General features: G+C 40.5%; 4 long non-coding RNA genes across 7 annotated transcripts; all 4 read left to right on the top strand.

Moving 5' to 3' along the window:
• The first annotated feature begins 3,318 nt into the window (after positions 1-3,318).
• On the top strand, positions 3,319-5,209 carry LOC117192349. Of its 2 annotated transcripts, none has more exons than XR_004474299.1 (4): positions 3,319-3,410; positions 3,469-3,715; positions 3,812-3,857; positions 5,109-5,209. It is a non-coding gene; the product is annotated as an uncharacterized LOC117192349 (long non-coding RNA). The 2 variants fall into 2 exon arrangements; XR_004474298.1 differs by having other exon boundaries at positions 5,094-5,209.
• Positions 5,210-11,466: 6,257 nt separating this feature from the next.
• On the top strand, positions 11,467-11,865 carry LOC117192350. Of its 2 annotated transcripts, XR_004474301.1 has the most exons (3): positions 11,467-11,531; positions 11,599-11,644; positions 11,750-11,865. It is a non-coding gene; the product is annotated as an uncharacterized LOC117192350 (long non-coding RNA). The 2 variants fall into 2 exon arrangements; XR_004474300.1 differs by having other exon boundaries at positions 11,467-11,644.
• Positions 11,866-19,526: 7,661 nt separating this feature from the next.
• LOC117192352 lies at positions 19,527-20,959 on the top strand. Its single transcript, XR_004474305.1, has 2 exons — positions 19,527-19,622; positions 20,844-20,959. It is a non-coding gene; the product is annotated as an uncharacterized LOC117192352 (long non-coding RNA).
• Positions 20,960-24,739: 3,780 nt separating this feature from the next.
• On the top strand, positions 24,740-25,618 carry LOC117192347. 2 transcript variants are annotated; one of them, XR_004474293.1, is made up of 3 exons: positions 24,740-25,320; positions 25,388-25,433; positions 25,555-25,618. It is a non-coding gene; the product is annotated as an uncharacterized LOC117192347 (long non-coding RNA). The 2 variants fall into 2 exon arrangements; XR_004474292.1 differs by having other exon boundaries at positions 25,540-25,618.
• The last annotated feature ends 935 nt before the right edge of the window (positions 25,619-26,553 follow it).

Genomic DNA, 26,553 nt, shown 5'->3' with positions numbered 1-26,553 from the left:
TTTATTGAAGCTTTGGTCCTATAATTAGGGATTTCCACATTTAGGGATCAGAACTCGTATTACTGGGTTACCTTAACATGTCACCAGTACAACGTACCCCAGGGGCAAGGCGTCGGGTGACGTGGACGCCCAGATCTTTGGTATATGTCAAGAAGCCATAAGAAGAAGTCAACTAATATGTACTGCGTCTTGTGGGCACCGGTATCATGATACTTGCATGAAAGAATTCGTGAAAAATAACAGAAATTGCCCCGTATGTAGGGCGTAGTTGAATCCGGGGGAACTTTCGTTTGATGAGAATACTCTAGCAGCCCAATTACCACGCAACATGGGTTCGGGTATAGTGCCGTTAGAAGGGGGATCCAACCAGGAGTCAAACGCTTCACAGAGAGGACATCAAAAGTCAAGAGGGGCTAGGCCTAAACAGGGACGGGGAACTACATCGCGCAGAGGGATGCATACTAGGTTGCAGTCTCAACAATTTCGGGATGGGTGTGGTGCTAAGGATATTTCTAAACCTCGATGCGTCAAATGTAACCCAGCGAAAAACTTGAAACGGGATGTACCGACCGGAGCCCAGTCAGTACATCCGACCAAGAACAGCAACTAAACGAAAGTAAACCAACTACCTTAAGAGGGCTTTCCGAAGGGGTAGTTGACGTAAAACCGGATATGATACTACACCAAATTTGTACAGGTATAGATGTAGCGACTCAAACGATGGAGAGCAAAGAGTTAGATTCAGAAAATGTGAATACGTGGTTTAAATTGATAGTTAAGCCCAAACGATCGACTGTCCGGAGACGAGCGTTCTGGAAAAAGGTCCAATCTGTTCGAAAACGTTTAGTCTCAGCAGTTATTCTGAGTTCAGATAACCGATTGTACACGGAGGTAATGATCGAAGGGCAAACTTATAAGGCTTTGCTGGATTCAGGAGCAACCATTAGTTGTTTGGGTGGGAGAGCAGCAACCTTTTTAGCACATCACCCACAATCTCAGAAGTGTTTGGGAACCATATGCACTGCCAGCAACGAAGCTTGTACCGTAGTGTCCAAATTGGTGGTTCCGATTGAATTCCGTAAAATAGTTAAGGAAGTAGAGTTCTTTATCATACCAGATTTAAAGCAAGATGTTTATTTAGGAGTTGACTTTTGGAAAGATTTCGGTCTTCTATCCCAATTATTGACCCGAGAAGCAACTGTGAGCTGTTTGGAGAATAGAGACGACACGATTATGAAGGAAACGCCTAAGATGCATTCCCTAAATGAAGAACAAAGGAACCAATTAGAGGCGGTAATAAGAACCTTCCCGTCATATGAATGCGACGGACTAGGTCGTACACACCTATGGTAATCAATGCCGAAGTACTCGTCAAACAACGACATTGGCCCATTTCCCCCGCGAAAGAGAAGAAAGAGTGATGTTCGAAGAAGTAGAGAAGATGATTAAGCTGGGCGTGATAGAACCTTCAAATAGTCCATGGAGTAGCAATTGCGTCCTAGTAAAGAAAGGGAACAAGAATAGGTTATGCCTTGATTCTCGAGAGATCAACAAATATACCCGAAAAGATGCATACCCCCTTCCCCATATAGATGGGATACTCAGTCGATTGCCACCTGCCAAATACATAACGGGACTCAATATGAAGCATGCTTATTGGCAAATTCCCCTAGAGGAGTCTTCACGCCAATACACCGCGTTTACCATACCTAACCGACCGCTGTATCAATACAAAGTTATGCCTTTTGGTCTAACCAATGCCTCACAAACCCTCTGTCGTTTAATGGATAAGGTAATACCTGCTAACTTGCGTACGAGAGTGTTTGTTTACCTCGATGACTTACTAATTTTATCAGACGATTTCGAATCCCATTTAATGTTACTGAGAGAAGTTTCAGTACACTTACGAAAGGCTAATCTTACGATAAACATTGCCAAGTCGCACTTTTGCACGCGTGAGATTAAGTATCTGGGGTTCATCATGGGATACGGACAGGTAAAGACGGATCCGAGTAAAATTGAAGCTATTAAAGAATTCCCCGTTCCCAAGACGGTGAAACAATTGCGACGATTCCTTGGTCTTGCTGGGTGGTACCGTCGTTTCGTCGACAATTATGCAACGGTAAGTTGCGCCCTCACAGAACTATTAAAGAAACCGAAAGCGTATGCGTGGAACCCTTTGGCCAATCAGGCATTTGAAAAACTTAAACAGTGCTTGACGTCAGCTCCCATTTTGTCTACTCATGATTTCTCAAAACCCTTTTTGCTGTTATGTGATGCTAGTACTGTAGGAATTGGTTGTGTGTTAGCTCAGAAAAACGAAGAAGGAGAAGAATTACCCGTAGCATTCATGTCCGAGAAGCTATCTAAAGCTCAGAAAAACTACTCAGTCACGGAATTAGAATGTTTAGCGGTGATAAAGGGAATTAAAAAGTTTCGTGCTTATGTAGAAGGTCAGGCATTCGAGGTGATAACCGATCATGCCTCATTACAATGGCTTATGCGTCAGAAGGAGTTGTCTGGTAGATTAGCTCGATGGGCCATAAAACTACAGGGATTCTCTTTTGAGATAACGCACCGGAAGGGCTCACTAAACGTGGTAGCGGATGCCCTATCGCGTAAAGAGGAAATCACTGTTTCTGAAATGGAAGAGCAGGGTCCGATAGTTGATCTATCTGCTGCAGAATTTAAATCACCAGAATATATGACCTTAGTTGATAATATTCGCGCTAAGCAAGACAAATTACCAGACTTGAAGATTCTCAATGATTTTGTCTACAAAAGAACCGAACCTGATCAGGGAAATAATGGTGTAGATAATCTATCTTGGAAATTGTGGATTCCTAGGGAACTCACCCAAGGTGTAATCTCGCGGGCCCATGATCCGCCCAATGCCGTTCACAGTGGAGTAGGGAAAACCATCGAAAAGATTAAAAGATATTTGTTTTGGCCAAAAATGAACAAGCAAATACGTGAGTATGTAACTCATTGTTGTGACGGCCCATATTTGGATGGACTTATTTGTGTGCACAGAGCTGTAGCTTATCTGCATGCAAGGGAATAAACGGGAATAAAGCGAAAGCTTTTGACGAGAGAGCGAGCTTTGGGTTATCTAGCCCTTGTGCTTTAGAATGGGATGAAGAAACAAAATCAAAGCTCAAGCGCTGGATCATTCGATCCATGGAACTAAATTGTGGAAGGTCAGTTTGGTGGTACGGCGAGATAAAAGAAAAGAAAAGAATAAAAGGTTATACACGTGTCTGAAAAAAAAAAGAAAAATTTAAATCAATAAATCGTCGAAAGTAGGGTGCACATGCCAAGCTGCCCCAAAAAAAAAATAAGCTCAGTGTGCCGAAAAGCCGAAAAATCTGTGGTTCTCCAAAGATAAACCCGGTTTCAAGCCCCAAACGGTAATTACATAACCCCCCGCTTTGACATGTGGCTGATAAAATTTTTCTTCGCCAAAAGGGGTCTGAGCTTTGCCAGTCGATCTCGGTTTCTCCAGTGTAATTTAATATTGACGAAAGTTATCCAACGGAGGTCAAACTTCTGCCGCACAACGAAAATTTGCGATCAACCTTATTTTTGACCTTGGCAGAGGACATACAGTTGCCTCTGAAATTCTATGTCGTGGCCTGGATAGGCACAGACATATCCATATCGGATGTCTTCAAGGAAAAGGATTGACACACACACACACACACTGAATTCAACCGTAGCTACTATTGCTATTATTATTATTTATTATTATTATTATTAGATTATAATGTACAAAATTTAAATGCATTTTGTACATTATAATCTAATCTAGGACACATCAATGCATGCAGGCCTGTTGCAGCGATGGAAAACCAAACGTAAGCTACCACTAAAAGTAAGAAAAACACCGCTTTGCTTATAATTTGATTTGTTCTTCTAAACTTTTCTCCTCTTTATATATATAAACGAGGGGGAACGTTGTGAGTTGCTGCGGACACCGCAACTCTACGGTTATACCCGATACTAAGTCAGTATGGCTCTCCTCCGGCAGACGCCGCTAATATTAAACGACACGACAAAGAGTGCGTGCGAGAGAGACAGAAAATCAGTCTGAGCGTGACGTCGGGCGCTGCGTAGCCACTGAAAATTGATTTCTTGCTTTTGACTACAAAAATGATCCGATCTGATTAAGATTCAGCAATCTGATAGATATGGTCATTATCTATGCTTCTGCGTTTTTAGTTTTCTCGAATGTGCAATATTGTGGATGCAACAGATTTTCGTCCTTTGTGTGTGCGTAAGGGGGTGGGGCGAAATTTTGAGATACACGTTTTATAGTTAGATCTAACAGGAGTGCGGATACCAAATTTGGTTACTCTAGCCTTAATAGTCTCTGAGATTTTTGAATATCCCCAGATTTTCGTCCTTTGCGGGGGCGGAAGGGGGTGTGGCGAAATTTTGAAACAAACTCGTCTCGGTCCGATATATTAGGAGTGTGGATACCAAATTTGGTTGCTCTAGCTTTTGTAGTCTCTGAGATCTAGGCGCTAATGTTTTACTCTAAGCAAAGCCGCCTATGCTACGTGTGTGTTAGAGAGAGACAGGGCGAGAAAAAATGAAATTGTTTTCTTGATGCTGGCTATAATAATTATACGATCTGAATCAGATTTTGCACTCTAGAAGATATAGTCATCTTCTACGATTCTGCGTTTTTAGTTTCTCGTATCGTCGAAGTTGTGGATGCCACAGATTTTCGCCCTTTGTGGGGGCGGAAGTGGGCGGGGCGAAGTTTTGAAATATTTTTGTAGCAGTGACATATCACAGAAGTCTGGATCCAAAACATCGTTGCTCTAGCTCTTGTAGTCTTTAAGCACTAGGCGCTGAAGGGGACGGACAGACGGACGGACGGACAGACGGACAGACGGACGGACGGACAGACGGACAGACAGACATGGCTCAATCGACTCGGCTATTGATGCTGATCAAGAATATATATACTTTATGGGGTCGGAAACGATTCCTTCTGGACGTTACACACATCCACTTTTACCACAAATCTAATATACCCCAATACTCATTTTGAGTACCGGGTATAAAAAACCCCTAAAATTAAGTTGCTGTAACTGTAGATAAATAAGATGTTATGAAGATTTGAGGTGATGCTGAGGATGGTTGTTAGTTGGAGTGGAGTTAAAATATGAAAATACACTGAAGATTGATCAACATGAAATTGGAGTAGAATAACTATACAGGAGTATTGGGAAGGGGGAACATATAGAGGTTTAAGGGTTAACACAAGAAATAGGCGAGCAGAGTTAACATGGTAGGGTGGGTAAACGCGGAGATTACAAGACCTAACTCCGTGCGGCGATGCATATGGCACTATTGATTTGATTTGTATAACACCTAACGGCCAGGTTAGCACCAGAATCTCTTGTATGTGTTTAGCTGGAACAACTGAAAGATCCCCCCATCCGACGAGCCCTAGCCGAAAGATCCCACACAGTGCTAACCATAACATCTATGCAAGTTGTCTAGTTTGTGGAATGCGTCTCGAAAGCTACCACACCAGAACACCGGGACACATTACAAAAGTGGCGCCCAACGTGGGGCACGATACAACAACAACCGTAACAAAACTTTGTGTCTCAGTTATCGTCAGCATATAGAATTTTTGCTTTTGTTTCCTTTCTGGAAAACTGCAATGGTTGGTGCAAGTCACAGTCCATTCTGTCCGAAACGATGAGGGAGCATCGGGTCTATATGCGTGCCAGGAGCTAAGTGGAAGAAAATTGTATTAATGTCTGTGGAAATCTTTAAGATTTAGAATGCTAGTCATTAAATCTTGCTGCCCGGAACAATTGGTATATTTTTTTTCTGAAGCTTCAGCTCGTGTTGAAGACAATATTTTTTTTTTAATAGTATATTTTGGGAACAAGTCATGGTGTGATATGTATTGCCATAATCTTTGTATGTTCCAAATCTCAATACCCTTGATCCGTATAGTTTATTTTTGAAGTGAATTTGACATTTTCGAGCATTTATTCGGTAAAATTCTTAAAGATTGATTTGTGTGTGCACCATGGCCGTAAGACGAAGCTTAGATATGACCACATCCACAAATAATGAACAGGTTTGCAGAGTCTGTTCACACCCAATGATTTCATTGGATTTAAAACTCATAACACGATGTAAACATATTTTCCATAGAACATGCATTTTGAATTGGCTTGATAAGTCGCGATCTTGCCCAACATGTCAAAAAAATGTTACAAGAAACAGTTTATTAGAGGTTCTTTCCGAAAATGCCGACCACAATCTGAACCTGGAAACAAATAGTTTGGAGAGGATTCTGTTAACTAATAGTCAAAAGAAGAAAAAGAGACAGTCGCAGCAATAAAATGAGATAGTAGATCTCGAGGATAACAGTAACGTATTGTCTAATTCTGCTTCTGCGGATAACCCAAACCAAGATGTAGGTTTCTTAGAGCAGAGAATATTATCACAGGTAGATCATCGAATAACTTCGCAAATTAGTCAAATGCATTCCATGATCTCGGAACTGTCTCGAACGGATGCAATACCTAACTTCCATACCAATACAGATGATAATGGAAATAACAATGAACCTGATTGAGGAAGAAGAACTACTAGAGCTTCGTCACTTAATCTAGAAAGAGACGTACCCACCTTCATACCCAATGAATATAGAAATAGTAACAATCTACCGGAGAGAAATGGTAGTTTCAATCTAAGTCGCGATGTGGGAAAAGTAGCAAATTTGATTAGTAGCTGGAAAGTGCAGTATAATGGCTCACGCAATGGTATGCCGGTAGGGAAGTTCATATACATGATTACAGCTTTGACAAATGATAGCTTACGAGGAAACTTTGAAGGGGTGTGCGAACACATTCATATTCTCTTTAGTGGCCGAGCAAGTGAATGGTTCTGGAGATACAGACGCACTGTAGACAAAGTAAACTGGTCCGATCTTTGTAAGTTTGATGCATTTAGTAGATCGCTTACAATACCCTATTAGCGAGAGTCAACTAACGTCAATTCGGAAACGAAATCTGAGACCGTTTATGAGAAAGGAGTTGTTCTATATAGAAATCAATTCGGTTAGCCAGTTGAGAAAATTAGTCCTTAGACGAGAAGCTTTTAGTGAGGAGTATAACACCGCTAACCCGAAAGCAAACACACGAAAGCAAATTAATGCATTGGAGTATGACCAAGAACGTTCAGATAACCATCTAGGAGAGCAAGAAATTTGCGAACTAAAAAGAACTAGAGCCTTAGAAGAGATTCAATGCTGGAATTGTCGCAGGTTTGGCCATAAACACGTAGATTGCCAATCTGATAAGAAGATATTTTGCTTAGGTTGCGGAGCTGAAAATATAATAAGACCAAATTGTGAAACCTGTCAGGAAAACCGACGGTTGAGCGGCAACAAGAACAGCAGTTACCGCTCAAATCCTCAACATTAAATAAAGAGCATTCTTCAATATAATTCCTAAATATTTAAATTCTAAAAATATTCAAGGTAAATTATATCCAATAGTCCCGTATCATATAAGACTTCGAAACTATGAAGAAATAAGAGAAAAAATATTTGGTAGCGATTTAGTTAAAAAACCCAGTTGTGTCCGAACTAAGAGAAATACCGTTCGTTTTCGTAACTTTATAAGAAAAGTTAAAGATAGAATGAGGGGTATATCGCTGAGTCTAGATTCGATTGTTGATATAAAAAAGGATATTAGACCATTTGCAGAAATAGATATATTTGGTAAGACTTATGGAGGATTATTAGATTCTGGTGCATCAGTTTCATACCTTAGTGGGGAAGCTGCAAAGGAATTTATAAGCAAGAATAGGCCCTATATTGCAAGCAAGTCGCAAGTTGAAACAGCTGGAGGACAAAAATACAACATTCTTGGTTACGTAGAAACTAAAGTAAGCTTTAGGAATCAGACTAGATTGTTAACCTTATATATAATTCCTGATTTGAAACAAAACCTTTATCTGGGAATGAATTTTTGGAATACTTTTGGCCTGATGGAGAAACTAGCGAAAACTTTGTCAATAAATGAGATTGAATTGCCAGAATTGTTAAATGCCGAGCAACAACAACGCATGGAAAAGGTTGTGGCCTTGTTCCCAGATTTTAATACGGAAGGCTTGGGGAAAACGTCCATGTTAGAGCATTCAATCGAATTACTTCCATCGGCAAAACCAATAAAACAGAGATATTTTTCAGTATCCCCGGCTGTGGAAAAACGGATTCATGCGGAAATCGATGATATGCTTAGTTTAGGAGTCATAGAAGTAGCACCGCCAACTTGTTCTTGGAGTAGTCCCGTTTCAGTAGTACAAAAGGGTATCAGATTTCGTATGTGTCTAGATTCACGCAAGGTCAACTTAGTGACGATAAAGGATGCTTATCCACAACCCAAGATAAATGGTATTTTATCGAGGTTACCGAAAGCAGAATTTATTTCATCTTTAGATCTGAAGCACGCCTTTTGGCAAATAAATCTGAAAGAATCTTGTAGAGATCTAACAGCCTTCACTGTACCAAATCGCCCTTTGTATAGATTCAGAGTCATGCCTTTTGGACTTACGAACGCTGCACAAACAATGTGTCGATTAATGGACATGATTATTCCACCCCATTTCAAGAATAGAGTCTTTGTCTATCTTGATGATTTGTTGTTAGTTAGTGAAACATTTGAAGATCACCTTGGACTGTTGACAGAAATGTCCACTGTGTTGAGAAATGCAGGCCTGACGTTGAACTTAGACAAATGTCGCTGGTGTGTTCCTGAAGTTCGTTATCTTGGTTATGTGATAGGTAAAGGTTGCATTAAGGTAGATACAGAAAAGGTCTCCGCCATCAGAAATTTGCTCCCACCTAGTTCGGTGAAAGAACTCAGAAAGTTTCTGGGATGTGCGGGTTGGTATCGCCGATTTATAGAAAATTATGCATCCCTGACAGCACCACTCACAGACCTGACCAAGAAGGTTAAGTCTTTTCAATGGACTGAGGATGCACAACAAGCCTTTGAAGAGGTAAAACATCGATTAACCTCAGCACCGTTATTAGTCACACCCAATTTCGAGAAACCGTTTATAATTCAATGCGATGCATCCAATATCGGTGTCGGTGGAGTCCTGGCCCAGTTGGACGAAGATGGCATAGAACGGCCAATTGCATATTTTTCTTATAAGCTAAATCAAGCCCAACAAAAATACTGTGTAACCGAATTGGAGTGTTTAGCTGCAGTATTGAGCATAGAGAAATTTAGGGAGTATGTAGAGGGTCTGGAGTTCAAAGTCATAACGGACCACGCTAGTTTAAAATGGCTTATGAGGCAGGCAGACTTGAATGGCAGACTAGCTAGATGGGCACTAAAACTGCAGCATTTTAATTTTGAAATAGAACACAGAAAAGGAAGCTTGAACATAGTCCCAGATGCCCTTTCTCGACTACCGACTGAAGAGATAAGCGAAATAGAAGTGGTGTTGCCTGAAGTCGACCTACAATCGCCTCACTTCTGGTCCAATAGCTATACCAAGTTAAAAGATACAATTACAGAGAATCAAAGCCGTTTGCCAGACTTGAAAATTGTAGATCGTTACATTTACAGGCGAACTCAGTTTTACCAAGGAGACTCAGTGTCAGAGTCAAACTGCTGGAAACTTTGGGTACCATCAGAATTGACACAGTCTGTGTTGTATAATGCACACGCGCCTCCTCATAGTTCTCATGGTGGCATCGGAAAAACGTTGGAAAAGCTTCGTCGAAATCTTTTTTGGCCAAATATGATAAAAGACGTCAAAGAATTTATTGCGAGATGTGAAGTTTGCAAACAAGTGAAAGCCCCAAACATAACTCTCAAGCCTCCAATGGGAAATCCTGTAGTCTCTGAGCGACCATTCCAACGGCTCTATATGGATTTCTTAGGATCTTACCCTCGATCAAAGCAGGGAAATATAGGAGTATTTGTTGTTTTGGACCACCTAACAAAGTTTCATTTTTTGAAGCCGTTGAAGAAATTCACTGCAGACCTTATTATAGAATTCTTAAAAACAAATATATTCCATGTATTCGGTATACCTGAAGTTATAGTAACTGATAACGGAAGCCAGTTCAAGTCGAATATATTTCAGGCATTCATGCAGAAGTATGGGATAAAGCATATGTTTACTGCAATTTACAGTCCACAGGCTAATGCCTCAGAGCGCCTTAATAGATCAATTATATCTGGTATCAGGGCTTATCTAGGGAAAGACCAACGGCTATGGGACGATAAGCTCGGTGAGATATCCTTCGCCTTGAGATCTTCACATCATGCCGCAATAGGATTTTCACCATATTTTGCGTTGTTTGGTAATCATATGATAACGCACGCAGACAACTATGAATTGCTGAGGAGGATAGAAATGCTTAAAGAGGGCGAGAATATTTTTACTACAGACAAACTGCAAATTGTTAGAAACAAGATCATGGAAAACATCAGTAAGGCATATCAAACCAATAAGAGAACGTACGATTTGCGCACAAGATACGTTACGTTCGAACTCGGCGAACACGTCTATAGACGAAACTTTGCCCAAAGTAACAAGATCAAGGCATTTAATGCAAAATTAGCTCCTAAATTCTTGAAGGCAACTGTAGTTCGAAAGTTTGGTAACCACTGTTCTGAATTAGAAGAAGATGGTCAACAGATAGGAAAGTTCCATGCCAAAGACCTACATAAGTGCGTAACTTAAAAGATGACCGTTTTCCAGCTTATTTTGAACAAGTAGAACAGCTTAAAAATAACCTGTGGTGTGACGGCCCATATTTGGATGGACTTATTTGTGTGCACAGAGCTGTAGCTTATCTGCATGCAAGGGAATAAACGGGAATAAAGCGAAAGCTTTTGACGAGAGAGCGAGCTTTGGGTTATCTAGCCCTTGTGCTTTAGAATGGGATGAAGAAACAAAATCAAAGCTCAAGCGCTGGATCATTCGATCCATGGAACTAAATTGTGGAAGGTCAGTTTGGTGGTACTGCGAGATAAAAGAAAAGAAAAGAATAAAAGGTTATACACGTGTCTGAAAAAAAAAAGAAAAATTTAAATCAATAAATCGTCAAAAGTAGGGTGCACATGCCAAGCTGCTCCAAAAAAAATTAAGATCAGTGTGCCGAAAAGCCGAAAAATCTGTGGTTCTCCAAAGATAAACCCGGTTTCAAGCCCCAAACGGTAATTACATAACCCCCCGCTTTGACATGTGGCTGATAAAATTTTTCTTCGCCAAAAGGGGTCTGAGCTTTGCCAGTCGATCTCGGTTTCTCCCGTCCAAATTAATAAAGACGAAAGTTATCCAACGGAGGTCAAACTTCTGCCGCACAACGACAATTTGCGATCAACCTTATTTTTGACCTTGGCAGAGGACATACAGTTGCCTCTGAAATTCTATGTCGTGGCCTGGATCGGCACAGACATATCCATATCGGATGTCTTCAAGGAAAAGGATTGACACACACACACACACTGAATTCAACCGTAGCTACTATTGCTATTATTATTATTTTTTTTGCATTTAAATTTTGTACATTATAATCTAATCTAGGACACATCAATGCATGCAGGCCTGTTGCAGCGATGGAAAACCAAACGTAAGCTACCACTAAAAGTAAGAAAAACACCGCTTTGCTTATAATTTGATTTGTTCTTCTAAACTTTTCTCCTCTTTATATATATAAAAAAAACCTAAAATTAAGTTGCTGTAACTGTAGATAAATAAGATGTTATGAAGATTTGAGGTGATGCTGAGGATGGTTGTTAGTTGGAGTGGAGTTAAAATATGAAAATACACTGAAGATTGATCAACATGAAATTGGAGTAGAATAACTATACAGGGGTATTGGGAAGGGGGAACATATAGAGGTTTAAGGGTTAACACAAGAAATAGGCGAGCAGAGTTAACATGGTAGGGTGGGTAAACGCGGAGATTACAAGACCTAACTCCGTGCGGCGATGCATATGGCACTATTGATTTGATTTGTATAACACCTAACGGCCAGGTTAGCACCAGAATCTCTTGTATGTGTTTAGCTGGAACAACTGAAAGATCCCCCCCATCCGACGAGCCCTAGCCGAAAGATCCCACACAGTGCTAACCATAACATCTATGCAAGTTGTCTAGTTTGTGGAATGCGTCTCGAAAGCTACCACACCAGAACACCGGGACACATTACATTGTGAAGTGTGTCGTCACACCAAACACCCGAACACCGTGTTGAAACCACCCATGGGAAAACCAATGGTGTCTGATCGTCCGTTTCAAAAGCTTTATATGGATTTGCTGGGTCCATATCCCCGATCCAAGAAAGGGCATATTGGTTTACTTATTATCGTAGATCACTTCACAAAATTTCATTTCCTATGCCCCCTTAGGGTGTTTACTTCCAATCGGGTGTGCGATTACCTCGAAAATTATTTGTTCTGTACATTTGGAGTCCCCGAGGTGATATTAACAGATAACGGATCTCAATTCGTTTCTGGAGCCTTTCAGGCTTTTCTAACCCGCTTTGGGATACAACATATTCGTACGGCGATATATTCACCACAGGCGAATGCCAGTGAGAGACTCAATAGATCGGTGTTAGCAGCTATATGAGCTTACATAAGCCGGGATCATTCCACTTGGGATACCAAATTACCGGAAATCAGTGCTGCTCTCAGATCCAACATTCACCAAAGCACCGGGTACTCGCCCTATTTCCTAACCTTTGGACAAAATATGATTCTGAATGGCAAAGACTATGAGTTGCTTCGCCGCTTAAGACTCTTATCGGAGGATAGCCGCATTAGTTATCCGGAAGCACTACAAATTATTCGCGAATCGGCAAAGAAAAAGGTGAAAGAGTCACATGAACAAAATGCTAGGCGATATAATCTACGCTGTCGGAAAGTAGAGTTTAAGGTTGGAGAGCCAGTACTTGCCCGCAATTTCTGCCAAAGCAATGCTATTAAAAAGTTCAATGCAAAGTTAGCGCCGGTTTTTATTTCAGCCGTGGTATCTAGACGAGTTGGCTCATCCTATTATCAACTGAAGAACGAACAGGGTAAAAACTTAGGAATATTTCACCTCAAAGACATACAAGTGAAACACTAGGCAACTGTCCTTTTTCCGTTTAGGCTTCGCCAGTTAAAACTAGCGCTTCCTCAACTGTGGTGTAGTGGCCAGTTGTGACTCTAAAACTCAAGAGAACAGCTTGGGAAGTACGGCCCTCGCGTTTAACATTAACTCCGCTCTTTACAAAAACAAGATAAGAGATCAATTACAAGAGAGCAGTAGTTAAAGCTTCCATTCTTCAATGGAAGCTCTTCAGCTTAATGTCTAATTTAGAGAAGCAGCGTGGATCTGTGGGAGTTATGTTTTAAAGCTTTACTAGAAATCATACGATTACTCCGTTAGTCGTGGAAGCTATGTGTAAGCTTTGCTTAGCATCGTACGATTACTCCGTTATCTAGGGAAGCTATGTGTAAGCTTTGCTTAGCATAGTACGATTACTCCGTTATCTAGGGAAGCAAGGTGTAAGCTTTGTCTAAAATCGTACGATTACCCCGTTGGTTGTGGAAGGTAAAGTTCCGATCGTAAGGGCTAATGCAAGTAATAGAACTTCTGGCTAGATCATTGCTATAGTGAAGCTGTGCGAATTCGGATGTGTCTTTTTATACAAATATATATATCCAAGTGAATTTGAAAACGTTGTGCAATCAAACACGTGCCAAGTAAATTGAAGTTCTGGTGGACTGCATTATTCCTTTTGGATTAAGAAAAATAAAAGGTATTTGGACCTTACAATAGTGACACAGCTTTAACAGTCTCGTATCATAGGGCTGAAAATCTTACTACGTTCGACACTGGGAAAGAAAAACCAATTGACCCCCCTCCAAGAACGAGGTCGTCAAAGTCCATCGATTTCTTAGTAGATCTGGGAAAGACCTCGGATTTCCCAGAAACCAGCATCTACATAAACCAACGATAACTACAACCAACTAAACCAGAAAGAGCCGTCCGAAGATATACTAGAGTGAAACCCGAAGTTATGTGGATGCATACTTGAGCTGAAGTACATTTTGGAGTAAGACGAGAAGAATGGTTTTCTTGCGAATTCGGAGAAACTAATATGCCGCACTCGTCACCCTTCTCGCTTATGAATTAAGCGCGCGGCTAAGGCTTTCGCATGTAGTTCTTCGCAGTGTGTGGAGTGGTTCTCAAACTGTGAAAATAAAACATTATTCTGCGGCGATCCACACTGTCGTTTAATAGTCGGCGTGTGAAAATGTACCAAAGTATTAGTTTTGAGTCTCGTCGTGAGATTTTCCTTTTAGTAAAGATTAGGCTACGCACTAACTATTTTTGTATTGCATAGGTTTAAAAAGAAAAAAAAAACCAATAATGTATATAATTACCCATAATTAGAAATTAGCGCAAATGAAAACCACATTTTTTTAAGATCAGCCGTTGAGTGGCAATTCGTCGTCGTACGGGTATGGAAATGGAAAGAAAATCGGTGTTTCATCCGAATTAGAAGTGAAGACCTGTATATTCATAAAAGTTCTCCCTTCCTCAGAATATGTTCCTACGTCGCCCCTTGAGCTCAACGGACACGCCGGATAATTCGTATAAAGTATGAGTGAGTTACGAAACTTCCTTAAACGGAATTCTCGAGTATTTTCGAAATATATATCTGTCTTATAAAACTTATATTCCGGTATATAAAACAACCATATCCGTGCCATAATTTAAAGCGGATCGGCTACTAATTTTTCTTTCACGTTTGCCTTCTAGTTATATAATTATCATATTTTTCTCTTCTTTCCAATTTAATTTCTTTTACGCCATATTCTCTACACATAAGTCCTATATACATATATACATATAACTAGGTATAACTTGCTACTATTTCTTCCTTCTTTATTTAATTACTTTATGCTAAGTTTATACTTATCTGGAAAACCATGAAGTCCAAACCCTTAAATTTAGAATTATTAAATAATAATTAGTAAATAATAATGAAACATTAAACCTTTCGTGTTTGTCCTGAGTAGAGCCTGAGGAAGTCCGATGATCAAAAAAGAGATGCGCTCGATGAGGGTTATGCTGTCGATGAAACGGCATACTAAAGGTAGGGAGGGTAGAGAAGGGGTCAAAGTCATCTGAGTTCCTCCAGAGCGACGGAATATAACCTGACTATTTGTCGGTAGTCGGTTAAACAGTTAGTTAAAATCCACATTATTTTCTTTTGGATTTCTTTTGTAGAGTTCCTTTTGAACATTAAATCAAGTGTACCTAAAACATCTTTTCGAATGTGTTCGTATAGCAAATTGGAGAGTAGGAAAGATCCCACGACATTCCGGCGAGCTAGTTAGAGCACAGCTAGAGGTACACGTTCCGAAATCCTGCTATACTATTGGTGTCTGACCGTCAAAAAAAGTATGTACAACCTCCATCCGTACATACAATCTCACACCTCTACGAATATGAATTTCTGGCACATTACATAGATTGGCGCCCAACGTGGGGCCAGAGTTACTACTGGTTAAAACCCCCAAAAACTTTGCTCGTTGCAATTTTAAATTCCACATTAATTTGGGTTTTGATTCTGAGATTCGGAATACCCAACCAAATAGAATCCGCCAGGTAGCAAGGGATGGAAACTGATATTTTTTTTTGTTACCAGAATAAATTTGCGAATATACGACAGCTATTCACAAAGGCGGATAGGTCGGCCAAATTATAATAGGATAACCCCAAAAGAGTTTATGAAGGAAGAGTATCGATGGCTTTCGGAAGTCTAATTTTCTAGATATAGATTTGGAAATTAGCCATTGCCAAGGTTACTGACCACATAAAAATACCATAGACCAATTTAGATTTCATTGAGGTTATATTCCGGCGACAAGAGAAAGCGTATATCGGACGGAGTCAAGCTCAAAAAGGACAAATATTGGGTATTTAGGAAAATTTTGTAGAATTTATTGAAGCTTTGGTCCTATAATTAGGGATTTCCACATTTAGGGATCAGAACTCGTATTACTGGGTTACCTTAACATGTCACCAGTACAACGTACCCCAGGGGCAAGGCGTCGGGTGACGTGGACGCCCAGATCTGTGGTATATGTCAAGAAGCCATAAGAAGAAGTCAACTAATATGTACTGCGTCTTGTGGGCACCGGTATCATGATACTTGCATGAAAGAATTCGTGAAAAATAACATAAATTGCCCCGTATGTAGGGCGTAGTTGAATCCGGGGGAACTTTCGTTTGATGAGAATACTCTAGCAGCCCAATTACCACGCAACATGGGTTCGGGTATAGTGCCGTTAGAAGGGGGATCCAACCCGGAGTCAAACGCTTCAGAGAGAGGACATCAAAAGTCAAGAGGGGCTAGGCCTAAACAGGGACGGGGAACTACATCGCGCAGAGGGATGCATACTAGGTTGCAGTCTCAACAATTTCGGGATGGGTGTGGTGCTAAGGATATTTCTAAACCTCGATGCGTCAAATGTAACCCAGCGAAAAACTTGAAACGGGATGTACCGACCGGAGCCCAGTCAGTACATCCGACCAAGAACAGCAACTAAACGAAAGTAAACCAACTACCTTAAGAGGGCTTTCCGAAGGGGTAGTTGACGTAAAACCGGATATGATACTACACCAAATTTGTACAGATATAGATGTAGCGACTCAAACGATGGAGAGCAAAGAGTTAGATTCAGAAAATGTGAATACGTGGTTTAAATTGATAGTTAAGCCCAAACGATCGACTGTCCGGAGACGAGCGTTCTGGAAAAAGGTCCAATCTGTTCGAAAACGTTTAGTCTCAGCAGTTATTCTGAGTTCAGATAACCGATTGTACACGGAGGTAATGATCGAAGGGCAAACTTATAAGGCTTTGCTGGATTCAGGAGCAACCATTAGTTGTTTGGGTGGGAGAGCAGCAACCTTTTTAGCACATCACCCACAATCTCAGAAGTGTTTGGGAACCATACGCACTGCCAGCAACGAAGCTTGTACCGTAGTGTCCAAATTGGTGGTTCCGATTGAATTCCGTAAAATAGTTAAGGAAGTAGAGTTCTTTATCATACCAGATTTTAAGCAAGATGTTTATTTAGGAGTTGACTTTTGGAAAGATTTCGGTCTTCTATCCCAATTATTGACCCGAGAAGCAACTGTGAGCTGTTTGGAGAATAGAGACGACACGATTATGAAGGAAACGCCTAAAATGCATTCCCTAAATGAAGAACAAAGGAACCAATTAGAGGCGGTAATAAGAACCTTCCCGTCATATGAATGCGACGGACTAGGTCGTACACACCTATGGTAATCAAGTACCGAAGTACTCGTCAAACAACGACATTGGCCCATTTCCCCCGCGAAAGAGAAAGTGATGTTCGAAGAAGTAGAGAAGATGATTAAGCTGGGCGTGATAGAACCTTCAAATAGTCCATGGAGTAGCAATTGCGTCCTAGTAAAGAAAGGGAACAAGAATAGGTTATGCCTTGATTCTCGAGAGATCAACAAATATACCCGAAAAGATGCATACCCCCTTCCCCATATAGATGGGATACTCAGTCGATTGCCGCCTGCCAAATACATAACGGGACTCAATATGAAGCATGCTTATTGGCAAATTCCCCTAGAGGAGTCTTCACGCCAATACACCGCGTTTTGGTCTAACCAATGCCTCACAAACCCTCTGTCGTTTAATGGATAAGGTAATACCTGCTAACTTGCGTACGAGAGTGTTTGTTTACCTCGATGACTTACTAATTTTATCAGACGATTTCGAATCCCATTTAATGTTACTGAGAGAAGTTTCAGTACACTTACGAAAGGCTAATCTTACGATAAACATTGCCAAGTCGCACTTTTGCACGCGTGAGATTAAGTATCTGGGGTTCATCATGGGATACGGACAGGTAAAGACGGATCCGAGTAAAATTGAAGCTATTAAAGAATTCCCCGTTCCCAAGACGGTGAAACAATTGCGACGATTCCTTGGTCTTGCTGGGTGGTACCGTCGTTTCGTCGACAATTATGCAACGGTAAGTTGCGCCCTCACAGAACTATTAAAGAAACCGAAAGCGTATGCGTGACGTCAGCTCCCATTTTGTCTACTCCTGATTTCTCCTGATGCTAGTACTGTAGGAATTGGTTGTGTGTTAGCTCAGAAAAACGAAGAAGGAGAAGAATTACCCGTAGCATTCATGTCCGAGAAGCTATCTAAAGCTCAGAAAAACTACTCAGTCACGGAATTAGAATGTTTAGCGGTGATAAAGGGAATTAAAAAGTTTCGTGCTTATGTAGAAGGTCAGGCATTCGAGGTGATAACCGATCATGCCTCATTACAATGGCTTATGCGTCAGAAGGAGTTGTCTGGTAGATTAGCTCGATGGGCCATAAAACTACAGGGATTCTCTTTTGAGATAACGCACCGGAAGGGCTCACTAAACGTGGTAGCGGATGCCCTATCGCGTAAAGAGGAAATCACTGTTTCTGAAATGGAAGAGCAGGGTCCGATAGTTGATCTATCTGCCGCAGAATTTAAATCACCAGAATATATGACCTTAGTTGATAATATTCACGCTAAGCAAGACAAATTACCAGACTTGAAGATTCTCAATGATTTTGTCTACAAAAGAACCGAACCTGATCAGGGAAATAATGGTGTAGATAATCTATCTTGGAAATTGTGGATTCCTAGGGAACTCACCCAAGGTGTAATCTCGCGGGCCCATGATCCGCCCAATGCCGTTCACAGTGGAGTAGGGAAAACCATCGAAAAGATTAAAAGATATTTGTTTTGGCCAAAAATGAACAAGCAAATACGTGAGTATGTAACTCATTGTTGTGACGGCCCATATTTGGATGGACTTATTTGTGTGCACAGAGCTGTAGCTTATCTGCATGCAAGGGAATAAACGGGAATAAAGCGAAAGCTTTTGACGAGAGAGCGAGCTTTGGGTTATCTAGCCCTTGTGCTTTAGAATGGGATGAAGAAACAAAATCAAAGCTGAAGCGCTGGATCATTCGATCCATGGAACTAAATTGTGGAAGGTCAGTTTGGTGGTACGGCGAGATAAAAGAAAAGAAAAGAATAAAAGGTTATACACGTGTCTGAAAAAAAAAAGAAAAATTTAAATCAATAAATCGTCGAAAGTAGGGTGCACATGCCAAGCTGCCCCAAAAAAAAAATAAGCTCAGTGTGCCGAAAAGCCGAAAAATCTGTGGTTCTCCAAAGATAAACCCGGTTTCAAGCCCCAAACGGTAATTACATAACCCGCCGCTTTGACATGTGGCTGATAAAATTTTTCTTCGCCAAAAGGGGTCTGAGCTTTGCCAGTCGATCTCGGTTTCTCCAGTGTAATTTAATATTGACGAAAGTTATCCAACGGAGGTCAAACTTCTGCCGCACAACGAAAATTTGCGATCAACCTTATTTTTGACCTTGGCAGAGGACATACAATAGCTACTATTGCTATTATTATTATTTTTTTTGCATTTAAATTTTGTACATTATAATCTAATCTAGGACACATCAATGCATGCAGGCCTGTTGCAGCGATGGAAAACCAAACGTAAGCTACCACTAAAAGTAAGAAAAACACCGCTTTGCTTATAATTTGATTTGTTCTTCTAAACTTTTCTCCTCTTTATATATATAAACGAGGGGGAACGTTGTGAGTTGCTGCGGACACCGCAACTCTACGGTTATACCCGATACTAAGTCAGTATGGCTCTCCTCCGGCAGACGCCGCTAATATTAAACGACACGACAAAGAGTGCGTGCGAGAGAGACAGAAAATCAGTCTGAGCGTGACGTCGGGCGCTGCGTAGCCACTGAAAATTGATTTCTTGCTTTTGACTACAAAAATGATCCGATCTGATTAAGATTCAGCAATCTGATAGATATGGTCATTATCTATGCTTCTGCGTTTTTAGTTTTCTCGAATGTGCAATATTGTGGATGCAACAGATTTTCGTCCTTTGTGTGTGCGGAAGGGGGTGGGGCGAAATTTTGAGATACACGTTTTATAGTTAGATCTAACAGGAGTGCGGATACCAAATTTGGTTACTCTAGCCTTAATAGTCTCTGAGATTTTTGAATATCCCCAGATTTTCGTCCTTTGCGGGGGCGGAAGGGGGTGTGGCGAAATTTTGAAACAAACTCGTCTCGGTCCGATATATTAGGAGTGTGGATACCAAATTTGGTTGCTCTAGCTTTTGTAGTCTCTGAGATCTAGGCGCTAATGTTTTACTCTAAGCAAAGCCGCCTATGCTACGTGTGTGTTAGAGAGAGACAGGGCGAGAAAAAATGAAATTGTTTTCTTGATGCTGTCTATAATAATAATACGATCCAATTCAGATTCCGCAGTCTTAAAGATATGGTCATTCTCTACAATTCTACGTTTTTGGTTTTCTCATATCTTTAAAATTGTGGATGCCACAGATTTTCGTCCTTTGTGGGGGCGGAAGTGGGCGGGGCGAAGTTTTGAAATATTTTTGTAGCAGTGACATATCACAGAAGTCTGGATCCAAAACATCGTTGCTCTAGCTCTTATAGTCTTTGAGACCTAGGCGCTGAAGGGGACGGACAGACGGACAGACGGACGGACGGACAGACGGACAGACAGACATGGCTCAATCGACTCGGCTATTGATGCTGATCAAGAATATATATACTTTATGGGGTCGGAAACGATTCCTTCTGGACGTTACACACATCCACTTTTACCACAAATCTAATATACCCCAATACTCATTTTGAGTACCGGGTATAAAAAACCCCTAAAATTAAGTTGCTGTAACTGTAGATAAATAAGATGTTATGAAGATTTGAGGTGATGCTGAGGATGGTTGTTAGTTGGAGTGGAGTTAAAATATGAAAATACACTGAAGATTGATCAACATGAAATTGGAGTAGAATAACTATACAGGGGTATTGGGAAGGGGGAACATATAGAGGTTTAAGGGTTAACACAAGAAATAGGCGAGCAGAGTTAACATGGTAGGGTGGGTAAACGCGGAGATTACAAGACACTATTGGCACTGATTTGATTTGTATAACACCTAACGGCCAGGTTAGCACCAGAATCTCTTGTATGTGTTTAGCTGGAACAACTGAAAGATCCCCCCCATCCGACGAGCCCTAGCCGAAAGATCCCACACAGTGCTAACCATAACATCTATGCAAGTTGTCTAGTTTGTGGAATGCGTCTCGAAAGCTACCACACCAGAACACCGGGACACATTACAAAAGTGCCGCCCAACGTGGGGCACGATACAACAACAACCGTAACAAAACTTTGTGTCTCAGTTATTGTCAGCATATAGAATTTTTGCTTTTGTTTCCTTTCTGGAAAACTGCAATGGTTGGTGCAAGTCACAGTCCATTCTGTCCGAAACGATGAGGGAGCATCGGGTCTATATGCGTGCCAGGAGCTAAGTGGAAGAAAATTGTATTAATGTCTGTGGAAATCTTTAAGATTTAGAATGCTAGTCATTAAATCTTGCTGCCCGGAACAATTGGTATATTTTTTTTCTGAAGCTTCAGCTCGTGTTGAAGACAATATTTTTTTTTTAATAGTATATTTTGGGAACAAGTCATGGTGTGATATGTATTGCCATAATCTTTGTATGTTCCAAATCTCAATACCCTTGATCCGTATAGTTTATTTTTGAAGTGAATTTGACATTTTCGAGCATTTATTCGGTAAAATTCTTAAAGATTGATTTGTGTGTGCACCATGGCCGTAAGACGAAGCTTAGATATGACCACATCCACAAATAATGAACAGGTTTGCAGAGTCTGTTCACACCCAATGATTTCATTGGATTTAAAACTCATAACACGATGTAAACATATTTTCCATAGAACATGCATTTTGAATTGGCTTGATAAGTCGCGATCTTGCCCAACATGTCAAAACAATGTTACAAGAAACAGTTTATTAGAGGTTCTTTCCGAAAATGTTGCCGACCACAATCTGAACCTGGAAACAAATAGTTTGGAGAGGATTCTGTTAACTAATAGTCAAAAGAAGAAAAAGAGACAGTCGCAGCAATCAAATGAGATAGTAGATCTCGAGGATAACAGTAACGTATTGTCTAATTCTGCTTCTGCGGATAACCCAAACCAAGATGTAGGTTTCTTAGAGCAGAGAATATTATCACAGGTAGATCATCGAATAACTTCGCAAATTAGTCAAATGCATTCCATGATCTCGGAACTGTCTCGAACGGATGCAATACCTAACTTCCATACCAATACAGATGATAATGGAAATAACAATGAACCTGATTGGGGAAGAAGAACTACTAGAGCTTCGTCACTTAATCTAGAAAGAGACGTACCCACCTTCATACCCAATGAATATAGAAATAGCAAAGTAGCAAATTTGATTAGTAGCTGGAAAGTGCAGTATAATGGCTCACGCAATGGTATGCCGGTAGGGAAGTTCATATACATGATTACAGCTTTGACAAATGATAGCTTACGAGGAAACTTTGAAGTGTTGTGCGAACACACTCATATTCTCTTTAGTGGCCGAGCAAGTGAATGGTTCTGGAGATACAGACACACTGTAGACAAAGTAAACTGGTCCGATCTTTGTAAGTTTGATGCATTTAGTAGATCGCTTACAATACCCTATTAGCGAGAGTCAACTAACGTCAATTCGGAAACGAAATCTGAGACCGTTTATGAGAAAGGAGTTGTTCTATATAGAAATCAATTCGGTTAGCCAGTTGAGAAAATTAGTCCTTAGACGAGAAGCTTTTAGTGAGGAGTATAACACCGCTAACCCGAAAGCAAACACACGAAAGCAAATTAATGCATTGGAGTATGACCAAGAACGTTCAGATAACCATCTAGGAGAGCAAGAAATTTGCGAACTAAAAAGAACTAGAGCCTTAGAAGAGATTCAATGCTGGAATTGTCGCAGGTTTGGCCATAAACACGTAGATTGCCAATCTGATAAGAAGATATTTTGCTTAGGTTGCGGAGCTGAAAATATAATAAGACCAAATTGTGAAACCTGTCAGGAAAACCGACGGTTGAGCGGCAACAAGAACAGCAGTTACCGCTCAAATCCTCAACATTAAATAAAGAGCTTTCTTCAATATAATTCCTAAATATTTAAATTCTAAAAATATTCAAGGTAAATTATATCCAATAGTCCCGTATCATATAAGACTTCGAAACTATGAAGAAATAAGAGAAAAAATATTTGGTAGCGATTTAGTTAAAAAACCCAGTTGTGTCCGAACTAAGAGAAATACCGTTCGTTTTCGTAACTTTATAAGAAAAGTTAAAGATAGAATGAGGGGTATATCGCTGAGTCTAGATTCGATTGTTGATATAAAAAAGGATATTAGACCATTTGTAGAAATAGATATATTTGGTAAGACTTATGGAGGATTATTAGATTCTGGTGCATCAGTTTCATACCTTAGTGGGGAAGCTGCAAAGGAATTTATAAGCAAGAATAGGCCCTATATTGCAAGCAAGTCGCAAGTTGAAACAGCTGGAGGACAAAAATACAACATTCTTGGTTACGTAGAAACTAAAGTAAGCTTTAGGAATCAGACTAGATTGTTAACCTTATATATAATTCCTGATTTGAAACAAAACCTTTATCTGGGAATGAATTTTTGGAATACTTTTGGCCTGATGGAGAAACTAGCGAAAACTTTGTCAATAAATGAGATTGAATTGCCAGAATTGTTAAATGCCGAGCAACAACAACGCATGGAAAAGGTTGTGGCCTTGTTCCCAGATTTTAATACGGAAGGCTTGGGGAAAACGTCCATGTTAGAGCATTCAATCGAATTACTTCCATCGGCAAAACCAATAAAACAGAGATATTTTTCAGTATCCCCGGCTATGGAAAAACGGATTCATGCGGAAATCGATGATATGCTTAGTTTAGGAGTCATAGAAGTAGCACCGCCAACTTGTTCTTGGAGTAGTCCCGTTTCAGTAGTACAAAAGGGTATCAGATTTCGTATGTGTCTAGATTCACGCAAGGTCAACTTAGTGACGATAAAGGATGCTTATCCACAACCCAAGATAAATGGTATTTTATCGAGGTTACCGAAAGCAGAATTTATTTCATCTTTAGATCTGAAGCACGCCTTTTGGCAAATAAATCTGAAAGAATCTTGTAGAGATCTAACAGCCTTCACTGTACCAAATCGCCCTTTGTATAGATTCAGAGTCATGCCTTTTGGACTTACGAACGCTGCACAAACAATGTGTCGATTAATGGACATGATTATTCCACCCCATTTCAAGAATAGAGTCTTTGTCTATCTTGATGATTTGTTGTTAGTTAGTGAAACATTTGAAGATCACCTTGGACTGTTGACAGAAATGTCCACTGTGTTGAGAAATGCAGGCCTGACGTTGAACTTAGACAAATGTCGCTGGTGTGTTCCTGAAGTTCGTTATCTTGGTTATGTGATAGGTAAAGGTTGCATTAAGGTAGATACAGAAAAGGTCTCCGCCATCAGAAATTTGCTCCCACCTAGTTCGGTGAAAGAACTCAGAAAGTTTCTGGGATGTGCGGGTTGGTATCGCCGATTTATAGAAAATTATGCATCCCTGACAGCACCACTCACAGACCTGACCAAGAAGGTTAAGTCTTTTCAATGGACTGAGGATGCACAACAAGCCTTTGAAGAGGGAAAACATCGATTAACCTCAGCACCGTTATTAGTCACACCCAATTTCGAGAAACCGTTTATAATTCAATGCGATGCATCCAATATCGGTGTCGGTGGAGTCCTGGCCCAGTTGGACGAAGATGGCATAGAACGGCCAATTGCATATTTTTCTTATAAGCTAAATCAAGCCCAACAAAAATACTGTGTAACCGAATTGGAGTGTTTAGCTGCAGTATTGAGCATAGAGAAATTTAGGGAGTATGTAGAGGGTCTGGAGTTCAAAGTCGGTTTCAAGCCCCAAACGGTAATTACATAACCCCCCGCTTTGACATGTGGCTGATAAAATTTTTCTTCGCCAAAAGGGGTCTGAGCTTTGCCAGTCGATCTCGCTTTCTCCAGTGTAATTTAATATTGACGAAAGTTATCCAACGGAGGTCAAACTTCTGCCGCACAACGAAAATTTGCGATCAACCTTATTTTTGACCTTGGCAGAGGACATACAGTTGCCTCTGAAATTCTATGTCGTGGCCTGGATAGGCACAGACATATCCATATCGGATGTCTTCAAGGAAAAGGATTGACACACACACACACACACTGAATTCAACCGTAGCTACTATTGCTATTATTATTATTTTTTTTGCATTTAAATTTTGTACATTATAATCTAATCTAGGACACATCAATGCATGCAGGCCTGTTGCAGCGATGGAAAACCAAACGTAAGCTACCACTAAAAGTAAGAAAAACACCGCTTTGCTTATTATTTGATTTGTTCTTCTAAACTTTTCTCCTCTTTATATATATAAAAAAAAACCTAAAATTAAGTTGCTGTAACTGTAGATAAATAAGATGTTATGAAGATTTGAGGTGATGCTGAGGATGGTTGTTAGTTGGAGTGGAGTTAAAATATAAAAAAACACTGAAGTTTGATCAACATGAAATTGGAGTAGAATAACTATACAGGGGTATTGGGAAGGGGGAACATATAGAGGTTTAAGGGTTAACACAAGAAATAGGCGAGCAGAGTTAACATGGTAGGGTGGGTAAACGCGGAGATTACAAGACCTAACTCCGTGCGGCGATGCATATGGCACTATTGATTTGATTTGTATAACACCTAACGGCCAGGTTAGCACCAGAATCTCTTGTATGTGTTTAGCTGGAACAACTGAAAGATCCCCCCCATCCGACGAGCCCTAGCCGAAAGATCCCACACAGTGCTAACCATAACATCTATGCAAGTTGTCTAGTTTGTGGAATGCGTCTCGAAAGCTACCACACCAGAACACCGGGACACATTACATTGTGAAGTGTGTCGTCACACCAAACACCCGAACACCGTGTTGAAACCACCCATGGGAAAACCAATGGTGTCTGATCGTCCGTTTCAAAAGCTTTATATGGATTTGCTGGGTCCATATCCCCGATCCAAGAAAGGGCATATTGGTTTACTTATTATCGTAGATCACTTCACAAAATTTCATTTCCTATGCCCCCTTAGGGTGTTTACTTCCAATCGGGTGTGCGATTACCTCGAAAATTATTTGTTCTGTACATTTGGAGTCCCCGAGGTGATATTAACAGATAACGGATCTCAATTCGTTTCTGGAGCCTTTCAGGCTTTTCTAACCCGCTTTGGGATACAACATATTCGTACGGCGATACGGTGAAAGAGTCACTTGAACAAAATGCTAGGCGATATAATCTACGCTGTCGGAAAGTAGAGTTTAAGGTTGGAGAGCCAGTACTTGCCCGCAATTTCTGCCAAAGCAATGCTATTAAAAAGTTCAATGCAAAGTTAGCGCCGGTTTTTATTTCAGCCGTGGTATCTAGACGAGT

This window comes from Drosophila miranda, assembly GCF_003369915.1.
Source record: "Drosophila miranda strain MSH22 chromosome Y unlocalized genomic scaffold, D.miranda_PacBio2.1 Contig_Y2_pilon, whole genome shotgun sequence".
NCBI lineage: Eukaryota > Metazoa > Arthropoda > Insecta > Diptera > Drosophilidae > Drosophila > Drosophila miranda.
The sequence above is the reverse complement of the archived record's forward strand: the minus strand, read 5'-3'. Positions and strand labels throughout refer to the sequence as shown.